General features: G+C 33.2%; 1 non-coding gene across 1 annotated transcript; it reads left to right on the forward strand.

The window, feature by feature from the left end:
• Positions 1–11,286: 11,286 nt before the first annotated feature.
• Positions 11,287–11,359, forward strand: TRNAR-CCU (transfer RNA arginine (anticodon CCU)). The gene has a single exon. It is a non-coding gene; the product is annotated as a tRNA-Arg (tRNA).
• Positions 11,360–13,572: the final 2,213 nt, after the last annotated feature.

A 13,572-nucleotide genomic window follows, 5' to 3' on the forward strand; every position in this document is an offset into this window, starting at 1 on the left:
TTATTTCTAACGATATTTTTTTTTTTTTTAAGTTTCGAATACTTTACTATGCGTAAAAACAGCGTTTTTCAAGATGGCTGACGTCTGTAGAAATCGCGCCTACGTAAATCGCCAAAAATCCGTGCAACCGTCTACCAAAGTAGCACCAATATCATAAAGAATAAAATTTTACTTCAAATAAAAACGCAAAATTAAATTGATTTTTAATATTTAGAAGCCATACATAATATTTAAAACACGGAATTTATGCATAATAAAACGCATTATTTTTTAAATAAAATGACAACAAAATATGGATTTCCATAAATAACTTGTCCAGCAATGGGTTTACTATAAGTCATAATGCTCGGAAAAAAAAAACAGTCAAAACGTCTACCAAAGTAGCACCAAAATTTTATATTTGTGATATTGTGTGAAAAGCTTTGAAAAGCCTTCCTTGAACCAATATGTTTATGTGGACTCTAAAACAGAAATACTTTGGACTGAAAATTTAATAGGACTCTAAAATATCATATATATTATGTTATATATAATATTAATTTATATTTTGCAATAATTTAAGTAATTAGTTTGGTTCCAAATTTTACGATTTGTAGTTTTCAAATTACGTTTCTCTTCACTGCTAATACTTCAGCGAACCTCTTAAAAAGGCTTTCTTGTCGCCATACATTTTTCTCTTTGAAAAGGTTTTTGGAAGATAAAAAATATAAAAGCAAATTATTAATTTTAATTTTGCAATGAACCCTTTATTCCTTATTTTAGTTTATGTGTGCTCACTCTCTGTTTTAAAAGTAGCAATAACTTTTTCTATATTAATTCATTATATGACTTTTACATAACGATGATGAAGTAGCTGATTTGAACCGAAAGCTTTTTCTTAGTAAGCTTCCGTATTGGATAACTATGCATTTGCATTCTGCACCTTCTCCTAAGTAGATTGCTGCTTTCTTCCTATATCAAAATTGCAAATGTTTTAGGACAGGCAAAGCTAGAGTGCCCGTACGCAGCACATCTATTCAACATATTAGGTCTGCATACATAATTTTTCTTCACATCATCATCTTTGCACAAATTTTAAATGTAGGAACATTTCCTTCTTCATTTTAAGTAGCTTCAGTTTTATCTTCCTTCTTTCCATGTAAACGTTAGAGCAGCAGATAGAGCTCGATATTGTAAGAGTTCAGATCAATGGTTCGAACCTCTATGATGGCATCTTTATACTTTTCATCTCCCGCTCTAATTAAAGGTCATTTTTCCATCATACAGGTTCTGTTCTGCATCATTCATCAATAATTAAATCTTTTTCTCCTTCTGTACTTCTACAATTAATTTTTAAAGATTCAAAATCTGTGAAGTTCTGACTCAAAACACGAGCTTCACTCAACGTACTTATTCAGGTCTCTGACCTTTCCTCCCACATTTTATGGATCTAAGATTTATCTCTGATCATGTTCGTAATTGTATTTAAAAGTACCTAATTTTATTTTTTCAACTTTATTTTATTATATTAGTTCAAAGGGGCTTTGTTCCTGAAGGACTATTGTTTTCGTTTTGCGATTTTGCGTTGGTTCACTATAAATGTTCGTTTCACTTTTAAAACTGTTGCCACCAAATGTTAGAGTCCTGCATTATATTTGAAGAAATTAAATAATGAAAAAGCTGCATAAATGTATATATATTTCTCGCATTGTGATAAAACAACGGTACATGGAGCCATCGAATCTTGAATGACGTAATCCTACTGCGAATATGGGCATGTGGAAGCCCAAACTTGAAATTTGGAATTTGTTTTATTATCGATTTCATATTTTGTAAAACTTTAACGAATTTTTTATTAACAAACTCAAGGATTTCAAAGCGAGCAATGGCAACGTTGCGCAGAGAAAGCATTTTTATCTCCAGCGCACGAGACTCTGTATCCGAAATTCTAAAGATATGCTCAATTTAAAACTATTTTGCGATATTGCTCTTGAACTGAATTTTATGGTTTAAGTGGGAAGAACGTGATATTTAATAAGTAAAGGTAACAGACAAACGTTAAGGAAACGCCCCGTTGGACGTAATTTAAAATCTGAAACCTTTAAGATTTTTAAAAAAATTTTTATTTTTTAATACTCTTCTGCAACAATATTTAATTTGTTCCCCACAATGAAATTGCTGGTGTAAGTTCCAGTATTGTCTACTCTAATTGAAACAAAATACCCAAAAATGAAATAAATTTCAATAGAGGAACTTTTATCATAACAGTAAATATGGAATGAGACATCGAACAAAAATACATCAAGAAAGAAATGCTAAATGAAGTTAAATTAATTTGTTGTTGCACGTTACAGAGACTTACAGCATTACTTTAAAGCAAGCATTCTCAACCGTTCGTACACGTACCAGTGGTGGTACGCAAGAGAAAAATAGGTGGTACTTTCTCTCTCTCAAAGAAACAAAGTATTATAACTATTAAATTCAAAAATCTCGCGAAGGAAAAGGAAAACTGATAGAAATTTCTTGTGATCGAACTCTAATTGAAGATTTAAAAAATAATACACCTGTTAACTTTTGGCTGAACCAAAAATAACTTTAAATCTATTAAATTTTTATTGCTTTTTTGCGCAACCTATTTGTGTGAACAAGGATTTTCTTCCATGTAATATTTAAAATTAAATACAGAACAAAATTAAAAATGGATCCTGATTTGCGGTTAAAACTAAGTGAAATAAGACCAGACACAAAGAAATTTGTCACTCTTAAACAGGCCCAAATTTCGCACTAAATTTTAGAATTAAAGTATTATAACTTAAATTTTGATAATAAAAATGGGTTACCCATTTTTAATCTAATATACTTTTTATGTATGCAATTTTAAAAGAAATAACTAATATATTTATTTTGAATATTTCTATTCAGAAATAGAAAAATAATCATTATAAAATGTAGTGGTGGTACTTAAATTTTTCAGTTTTTATTTAGATGGTATGCATTAGTCGAAAGGTTGAGAACCACTGCTTTAAAGCAATTCAGAAACATAGCGCGAGGGCAAAAACAAGAAAAGTCTATTTCTACATATGTTTTCAAAGTTCCGAGTAAATAAATTCCGGCTTATCTGGGCTTATCTGACTAACAAATCAGTAGTTCTTAATTTTTATTTGGCCTATGACTACTGTTTATTTTATTTACTTATTTATTTGTAAATGAAAAGAAATTTCCGTTAAATTTTTCGTCGTGTACACAGCATACGCATTCATCAGTAGTTAACTATGCGTGGCTGAAGTCTCGCAGTCCTATCGTCAGCAGCATTAGAGACATTCTAACACACATGCCTGCATCGCAAAGACCCTCACTCATCTGGGTGCCCGCTCATACGGGAATACACTGACTACCAATAAGTATTTTGACACCTATGTAAATAACGATATCTGCGGTCCTAAGGTACGTCACGGACTCCGCCGGTATATATCGTGTAGGAAACAGCATCGGCTTTAGTCGCATGCAAGATGCCTCGCAGTTCGGAGCTCTCTGATTTCTAGAAAGGTATAATTATCGGGTATCACAAATGTGGCCGATCCTTAAGGGACATATTTAGCGATCTGAAGTACCCAAAATCGACAGTGGCCTATATGATTAAGAGGTGGAAGGTGAGAGGTGATTGTCGAAATGTGCCCCGAGTCGGCAGACCAACGAAACTGGGAGATAGAGACCCACGAATGCTGTCCATAGAAATTCGGAAGAACCGCACCAAACCGATGGTCCTCATCCGCGAGGAGTTTCAACAGGCATCCAGGAGTATTGTTTCAAAGAATACCATCCGTAAGGAAGCACATCTGCTTGGTTTTCATGGTCGTGCTGCTGCCCATAAGCCTTTGATCACAAAGTCCAACCGCGCTGCTCGGTTAATGTGTTGCAAAGCACATCGAAATTGGACCGTAGATCAGTGGAAACGGGTTCTTTGGAGTGACGAATCAAGGTTCACCCTTTACCGTTCAGATGGCAGGGTCTTGGTCTGGCGTCTACCTGGAGACCGTCTCCTTCCAGAATGCATTGTGCCAACAGTCAAATTCGGCGGAGATGGAATTATGGTCTAGGGGTGTTTCTCCTGGTATGGGCTGGGATCCTTGGTCCCCATTCATGGTAAGCTCAACTCCGATGCCTACTGCACTATTTTGGATGACAATGTGCTTCCTACGTTGTGGCAGTTTTACGGGTTGGACCCCTGTTACTTTCAGGACGACAATGCCAGTTGTCATGTTTGGACGTTAACCAAGGCTTGGTATGGTGCCAATGGAGTTCATCGAATGGACTGGCCTGTCCAGAGTCCAGACCTGAACCCTATCGAGAACCTCTGGGACGAGTTGCATCGCCCAATTCAGGGGTGCACTACCCGTGCAAAATCGGTGAAGGAACGTCTATGTCTTCTCCAAGCCGAGTGGAAGAAAATACCACTAGCTGTCATACAAAGACTTGTGGAAAGTATGCCCCGGAGTGTCCACGCTATAATTACCTCTCGTGGTGGCTCTACCAGTACCCAATTTTGAATAAAGTTAGTTTTTCTTTTCTATCACAGGTGTCCAAATACTTATTGGTAGTCAGTGTAGAAGGAAATGAGAGAGCAGATATTCTCGCAAAGGAAGCAGCGGATTCATCCACTTTGCGAGAAGTCCCGACACTTATACCAGTCTCGGACCTAAAGAGTCGGACATTCCATCAGCTCCTAAGAATATGGCAAGAACGTTGGGATCAAGCCTCCACAGGGAGACGTGTTTACAATCTCATTTCCAAGGTCAAGACGACAATCCAAACTAATAGCAATTACATGACGTATTTCCTCACTGGTTATGGGCCCTTTCCTTCATACCTCCGCCGCTTTGGCTTGAGAGAGAATGGTAACTGTGAATGTGGGGAGGAGGGTCATCCAGATCATTTTGTGTTCTCCTGTCCACACACAGCACCTAACAGCCTCAAGCAACCACGAGCCAGATTCTGGCCAAATTGGTTCCAGAATCTACAAAGTAACAGAGTTGCCCAGCGGAAACTGAAAACAATAATTGACTACTGTTCTAGCAATTACTCTTCTGACACTGGAAGATAGTAGTCATAAAAGTCTATATAAGCTAGTACAATAGGTCAGCAACAGAGTATGTGATATGTATGTACAATATGTAATTTTGTATTTATGCTGTGCCAGGTTTTCATACGTAAAGTTCGTACTGTATCTGAATGCTGTAATGTGTACATGTTTATACCTTTTATTTATGGTACCTAATTCATATTAAGGATCACGCGTACCTCAATGGCATGCTTCTTGTAAACTTTAACTATCATGATAACGTATATGTATGGGTGTATATATCAATATGAATGAGAGTATGTATACTTTTATTTGTTTCGGAATATCTATGTATGTAAGTGTGTACTATATATCTGTATATGAGTTTGTATTTATATGTATACACATATATTTTGATTGTACTCTTCTTCAAGTGCCTTGTATGCACACGTATATATTTCTTTGTACATTGTTGCACTCTTCTTCAAGTGCCTTGTATGCACATGTATATATTTCTTTGTACATTGTTGTACCCTTCTTCAAGTGCCTTGTATGCATATGTATATCTCTTTTTTGCATTTCATAAATGTCGTCTGCTCAGCCGGGGCTGTCCAGGGCTGCGGCCTGGTAGCTAGTGGTTGACTCCCGCCGAGTTGGTAACCAATTCTGCATGGATATATCTATACCTGGGTCGGAAGCCAACTCAGCGGTTTACCTCCTCTAATCACCATACCATCTGGGCGGCTCACATATGTAATAAGTCAATTTAATTTTTTAAGGAACAGAAGCGCATTAAAAAGATACTTATACATATATAAAAAGATACTTCATACATAAAGTTCGTATTGTATCTGAATGCTGTAATGTGTACATGTTTATATCTTTTATTTATGATACCTAATTCATATTAAGGATCACGCGTAGCTCAATGGCATGCTTCTTGTAAACTTTAACTATCATGATAACGTATATGTATGGGTGTATATATCAATATGAATGAGAGTATGTATACTTTTATTTGTTTCGGAATATCTATGTATGTAAGTGTGTACTATATACCTGTATATGAGTTTGTATTTATATGTATACACATATATTTTGATTGTACTCTTCTTCAAGTGCCTTGTATGCACATGTATGTATTTCTTTGTACATTGTTGCACTCTTCTTCAAGTGCCTTGTATGCACATGTATATATTTCTTTGTACATTGTTGTACCCTTCTTCAAGTGCCTTGTATGGATATGTATATCTCTTTTTTGCATTTTATAAATGTCGTCTGCTCAGCCGAGGCTGTCCAGGGCTGCGGCCTGGTAGCTAGTGGTTGACTCCCGCCGAGTTGGTAATCAATTCTGCATGGACATATCTATACCTGGGTCGGAAGCCAACTCAGCGCTTTACCTCCTCTAATCACCATACCGTCTGGGCGGCTCACATATGTAATAAATCAATTTAATTTTTTAAGGAACAGAAGCGCATTTAAAAGATACTTTGCAGTTGTATACGGAATATGGAATAAAACTGGAAATCTTTAGGTATGGTTAATGTTTTCGAACACCGGGTATTTAAAATTACATTGTTTATGAGCACCTAAGACGCAGGGTCTCCGTACATAAATTAGAAATTAATGTGTAACAGCAGTTTCTCTTCTAAAAATTATGAAAGAATTGCTGATCACCCAATGACTGATAAAGGCTTTTGTGAAATTGTGCACGGAAATTTCAGCGATGCACTTTTTGACTCCTAATTATTTTTTACTCCTAATTATTGAGTTACTTTTATTTAAATCTCTTGTCTACCTTGTATTAGCTGTACATTTTTACTCTCTTCTTCCGAATATAATGCTTGTTAATCTATAAGAGATAACCCCACAGTCGTCAGTTCATAGTGAATTTAAAAGTAGATTTAAGTTTATAATAATAAATTAATATGTAATAAGAATTTGCTCAGCATGTACAATCAAGATTGAAGGAGAGACGTTTATTGGGATATACCATAGAAATTTTTCAATTCTAAAGAAGAGACACACGAACTGTGAAACCTAGTGCAGTATTTTGTGAACTCTGTAGAGTAAATAATATATTATTAACTGTGGCAATATGTTTTACGATAGACGATGAGATCTCATTTCTTTAAAAACAAAATACTTCATTTTAATTTATTATTGTATTAAAATTTTCAAATTGAGCATTATAAGAGTTTAAAAGTATATTATAAGAGTAAACTTTTGTTACAAAATTCTTGTACACAATTTAATTAAATTCTTGTACACAATTTAAAAATTCAAGATATATATGTTTTTCTGGTTTGCTTTATATACCAGGGCCATATGCAGGGGGGGGTTGGAATCTCAATAAAGGGAAAAAACGTTGGACGAACTTACGGGACCATTGGTCCCAGGTGTGCCCTTTAGATATTTTTCCAATACATTTAAAAGCCAGACGAAGGCTGGCCGCATAGCGGCTAGTTAAATATAAAATTTGCAATGTGCTTCAAAAATAAAATTTGACATAAAATACCTCCGTGTCAAAATATAATGAATTTTGAACACCTATAAAGTATTTCTCCCACTTTCTTACCGTGCCTTCGTAGTGTAGTGGTTCTGCACGCTGGGCCGGTATTCCAGAGGTCCGTGGTTTGATTTGCTAATTTTTCATTACTCATGTTTCCAAATTACCTAATGTCTCTACACATCAATCTAGTTAGCATAGCATTTAGTGAAATAGCTCAATCAAAATTGTAATTTTGTTTGCTCTAGTTTCGCTAAATACGATGCACACAAGAAAATATAGGTGGCGATGGATTAAAAGTCACAAAATTCAAATAGGCTGAAAAACAAAAGATATGGTGTAAGTAAGTATCGAAGAAATTACTTTTGCACATTATATTAATGTGAATGCTGCCATCATTCCCATTAATGTTCATTATATCGTAAATAGATATTATAAACGAGTAGTTTAAAGACTGGAAATGAATGTCAATAATGGTGAAAAGTACTGTTTTAAGTTTATAGAACCTATAGTATTCAAAAGCTTATTTCGAGCATTTCTGTTAGTTCCCATAACATCTCTGTAAAATACTTGGATATGATATTGGACATAAACTTTACTTTTCATGAGCACAAAGATTTTTTTAATTTTGCGATGATTAGACCATTTCAGCATCAGGAAATAGTTATACATTTTTTAAAACAAAATTTGTAAATAATAGAACCGTATCCCTTTGATTCCAAGACTCTATCGATTATAAAACGCGTCCCTTAATTTCATTTCCTTTAGATATGGGGAGAAAGATTTTGATTATCGTAAAATAAAATAATTGAAATCAAATGCTGAAACTCATCTAGCACACATGGTTTAATAATCGTTTTATAGTTGTGGGCAACAGAAGCATTCCTAATTTAAATTTATTATTTCCCGAAACATATTATTTGGGAATAATTAGGATTCGGAAAAATCTGTAATTCTAAAACGTAACCCATTTTTAAGAATGCTTTAAAGGGTGGAAAAGTGCGTCTAAAATTCGAAGAAATATGGCAAATGGTTTGTTCGAGAGTCTACCATTCACAAAGACCTTTATGTGAAATACATTTTTTAATTGCTCATTCTCAAAAATTGCGGTTAGTTTTAACCCTAGGTATAACTAACGGCTTTTAAATAAATATATAAAATACGAAAGAAGATTAAACTTACAGCACATTAATTAAAAAATTTCATAGTTTAATTGCTAATTTTTTATTAAATGACTTTATGCGCAACTAAGATTATATTAAAAGCCCATTTAATGTTAGTTTAACAATGTAGTGGTATTAGTGGTAACAATGTAGTGGTAAGTTGACAGCGATGTTTCAAAACAGAATAGCATTTAAAAATTTTGAAATTTAATTCAAATCATTATTTCTTCCAGACAACAATAAATTTCAATTTTTAATTTATAATCTCTCCCTCTAAACGCCACCCCGGAAGTATTCAATGTTAAGGCTGCTCCTCTCTTTTTTACCCAGCCTTAAAATACATATTACGAAAAGATTCAGGCGTACCACACCCTTAGTTTATGCTCTCAACTCTTATTACGGACTTTTCTTTAGAGAAACATTTTTTCTAATGAACTGTATTGCAGAGCTGGTATTATCACTGCAAGTCTGTTGAGGAAAAACCGCGTTACATGTAGTCATAAATTGCTACGTCAACCGATCATTTTTAAAGAGTGAAATCCGCATTGAAAGGGTTAAAATGAATTTAATATGGTGTAAGTGCCAATTAGATTATCATCAAATTACCGGTTGGTAAAACTGAATGAAGCCGCAATAGAAAGCCAAGACGTCAGCCCATACTCGGGATTTTACCGAAGTAAAATAGTAGATAGTTTCACTTGTACATGTATATGAGGAACAGAAAAGAATTTAAATAAAAAAAAAAAATGCGATTGCAAAAATGCCTAAAATTAAGCAAAAAGCTAAACGTTAAACGAATATAGATTTGTTAAAAATCATTGTTAAATATCTGAAAGGTTTCAGATTTTTAACAGTCGCTCAAAAGAATTTGTTAAGGTTTTTTACACTGTCGCTGAACTCACAGTTTACCAGTCTGCTCTTGCATTCATGCCTGCTAACATGCGTTATTTTTTTAAGTTTTATTATCAAGTATTTTCATATCTTTTCTTCGCACTTACATGGCATACAGTTAAAAAATTTTTAAAGCTGCATAGCAGTACATGTTTAGAACTCCTGATACATTGTTAGTGTTGGTATACATTTTTATAGTTTTTTCAGTTCATCATATCAATGTTTAACTTTCTTAGTAAAATGGTTAATATTTTTTGCGCTTTTATTATTAACTGATTGTGTGGTAACTTATTTATTAAATATCACATTGTTCGCACATTACGACGCATAAAATTCAATTCAACAGCAAAATCACAAAATATTTAAAAACAGCATATCCTTAGAATTTCTGATAGACAGTCTTGCACGCTGGAGATAAAAATATTTTATTTCGTACAGTATTCCACTGCTCGCTTTCAAATTGTTGAGTTTGTTAATCAAAAATTCATTAGTTTTACAAAATATGAAATATAAAATTCGAAATTCAAAATTCGGACTTCTAAGTGCACATGTTCGGGTGGAAGACTACATTATTCATAATTTGATGGTTCTAGGTACAGTTGTTTTTTCACAATGCGAAGAACGTACATATTTTACGTGCAAATTTTTCATTATTTAATTTCTTTAAATGTAATACATAGCGATAATATTTCATGGCAGCAATCTGAAAGTGATTCGCTGTTTATAAGGAACAGACGTAAAATTCAGTTTCGAGACTAACCCATTTTGGGCTAAAAATGCAGTAAAATCTCGTTTATCCAAAATTATAAAACGATGGAGAAAAAGAAAATCTTCGAATCACTGAATCCGAAAACAATTCATCTTCAGTGGTTTTTAATATTACTTTTACCTATGTTTATCACTTTTCGGATTTCATTTCTGTAATTTTATTTAATGATCTCAAGATATTATGAACAAATATAGCGGACTGTAGAGCACAAGGCTTTCAAGACTATTTTTATCGGACAAATGCATCAATTAAAATTTGCCTGACATTCAATAATCTTTTAATAAACTTTCGTTTAGAGTTTCCGGAAGGTAAAAATAAATTATTGAAAAGGATAGCATAAAAATATCAGTAAATTAGTATAAAAAATTCTGTATTATGCTCAAAGTGAGCTTTTGTTGTTCTACAATGAAATTTATGATACTTCCACTGACAGAAACAATTTTCCTAATTAAGATATCTAAAATCAACTTTATGGTTTTAACAATAAACTTATGGTTATATTAAAACCATAAAGTACTGCCATATAAATAATTAATAAACTTATTTATATGGCAGTAAAAATTTTTACAATCAGACACATTTAAAAAATAATCATATATTTAATCAATATAGTCAATACTAATATTTATATTAATACTCGTATTCACTGTGCGTTTTTACAACTATTCTGTAAGTCCGTGGGATATTAGTTTTATCGTTTAGAAGTGATAAGTTTCACATTTGTATACATGCAACATAAAATTCTGAAGTTTCCCTTTTAATACGGTTATTTTCCCTTCGATCTTAAAAATAGCAGTACGTTTCTAAAACGTTTGCATCGTTTCAGAATTAAACTCTGTCATATGATTCTTATATAAGGCTCATGACAATTGCGCCTAAATAATGCTATAAGGTATTTCTCCCGCCTTCTTAGCGTGCCTTCGTGGTGTAGTGGTCTGCATACTGGGCGCCTAATCCAGAGGTCCGTGGTTCGATTCCCGGCGAAGGCGTTACTCATTTTTCACATCTCTTGCTTCCAAAAAATCAATACCTAATGTCTCTACAATGAAAAAAAAAAAAAAAAAAAAAAAAAAAAAAAACTTTTAGCGAATAATAATGCTAAATTTTGTGAGCTAAAGTCTTAATTAACTAACAAAAATAAAACAAAACCCTAAGTATGTTATTCATTTTATTGTCATTCATATCATAGTCTACAAATTCCTCTGTTATTGATATGAGAAAACTATTCGAATGTAATTTTTGAGGAATGGAGTGCATATTACACCGACTAAGCTGTGTTATTTTAATTTAATACTGTTTTTTTCAAGAATAAAGAAGTGTTCAACCGACTGTGATAGCAAATACCTTCTTACGCACAATCCTTCATTGTCAGTTTCTACATGATCACACCAAAACTGACATTACATGAGCAATAATTTTTTCCATACATTAGGTCTTTATGTTTGAAACTATTTTGGTTTTTACAGATATTGAATTTAGAAATGCTGCCAATTTTTGTGATTATAGCACATATTTTATCACCTAGATGGTAAAATGTCTGGAAGGAAATTGTGGAGAAAATGTAATAATTTTTTGGGAAATTTTAAGTACAAAAATAATAAAATATACTCCTTTTTTATACAAATAAGCCAATCAAATATATGAAAAATATTGTGATCTAAAATGACCGCGTTCCCATTTATTTGGTAAACAAGGTTATATTATAAATATTACAATGTATGAAATAACGATTGTAAATCATTTGCAGGACAACAATGTTGCAATGTGCACTTGTTGCATCGCTATCCCACTATTGAGTCCTTGAATAGTAATTCCCACTAAACAAATTCATTTTTTTTTTCTGCTGAATTCAAAATATAAGAATCGAAGGAAAAAATCGAATCTGAATTATTTTGAAACGTCAAATTGAAATTGAAAATTTAAATCAAAGGGAAAAAAAGGATTTCGAGCTTTGATTTCAAAATTAAGAATGAATCCAGAAATTTACCACTAATTTTATGTTGCTCTATCTATAGTAGTGTCCAAACTGAAATCCAAACATTAAATTTTTGAGGAAAACTTAACTAAAAACTGTTGGAAATTAATAAACTATTCGCAAGCATTAAAACAGTAATAAAGCAAGAGAGAAAGAAAAATAAAGTAAAATAAGATCTGAAAGTTTCTAGGTTTTATATTACGCCCAAAGGGGCTTTTTTTTTCGCGGGGGATTCAAAACGGGATTGGAAAAGGGATACAGTCATTCGACGCAAAATACCGTTAGACAATGTAACGTTTTTTACGTTGCTACGCTACCAACATAATACCAGTAAGAAATGTAAGGAAACTTGCTCATAAAATATACGTAACTGAATATGCACGCGATGTTGGTGTTAATGGAACGCTTTGAAATTGTTGAGTTTGTTAATCAAAAATTCGTTAATGTTTTATGAAATGTGAAATAGATAATAAAACAACTTTCAAATTTGGGCTTCCAGATGCCCATATTCGAGTGAAGGACTACGTTATTCAGAATTTGATATCTCTAGGTACCGTTGTTTTTTCGCATACATACATTCATGCAGATTCTTTATTATTTAATTTCTTTAAATATAAAGCAGGTCTCTAATATTTGGTGGCAGCAATTTGAAAAGTGATTCAGACTTTTTATAGTGAACCAATGCAAAATGCCAAAACGAAATTAATAGCTCTTCTAGATTAATGCTCATAGAGCTTTTAATAAAAACAAATTTTGCATACGCAGGCTCATCTTTTGAGTCAAACTGGGAATATAGCGTTTTGCACAGTGGAAACGCTTCCTATGGGTTATTACTGTATCTTATGAATGCCTTCGTGGTGACCTTTTAAAGAAAAATGGTCCTTATCCAGCTTACACATGAGAAAACTATGAAAATGTCTATGTAGTTCACGTGCTTCGCGGAATTTCAGTTAATTGGAATAGATTATTTCTGTATGGCTAAGTAAACGAGGTTTATCTGCTTTAAAGAGAGGAATGCATTTAAGGCAGACTTTCTAAGAAAAGCTAGCTCGTTATTGATCATGTTACGCATAGGAAAACCACACACACACACACACACACACCAAAAAAAAAAAAAAAAAAAAAAAAAAAAAAAAAAAACCCACCTGGCATGCAGCCAAACAGTTCACCGGGATTATATCATGAGTCAGACTACCAGTGTTTAGTCATCTTACCCACTCGGCCATT

Source organism: Stegodyphus dumicola, chromosome 6, assembly GCF_044657685.1.
Source record: "Stegodyphus dumicola isolate Sdum_Otavi_A_Nest chromosome 6, ASM4465768v1".
Lineage (NCBI taxonomy): Eukaryota > Metazoa > Arthropoda > Arachnida > Araneae > Eresidae > Stegodyphus > Stegodyphus dumicola.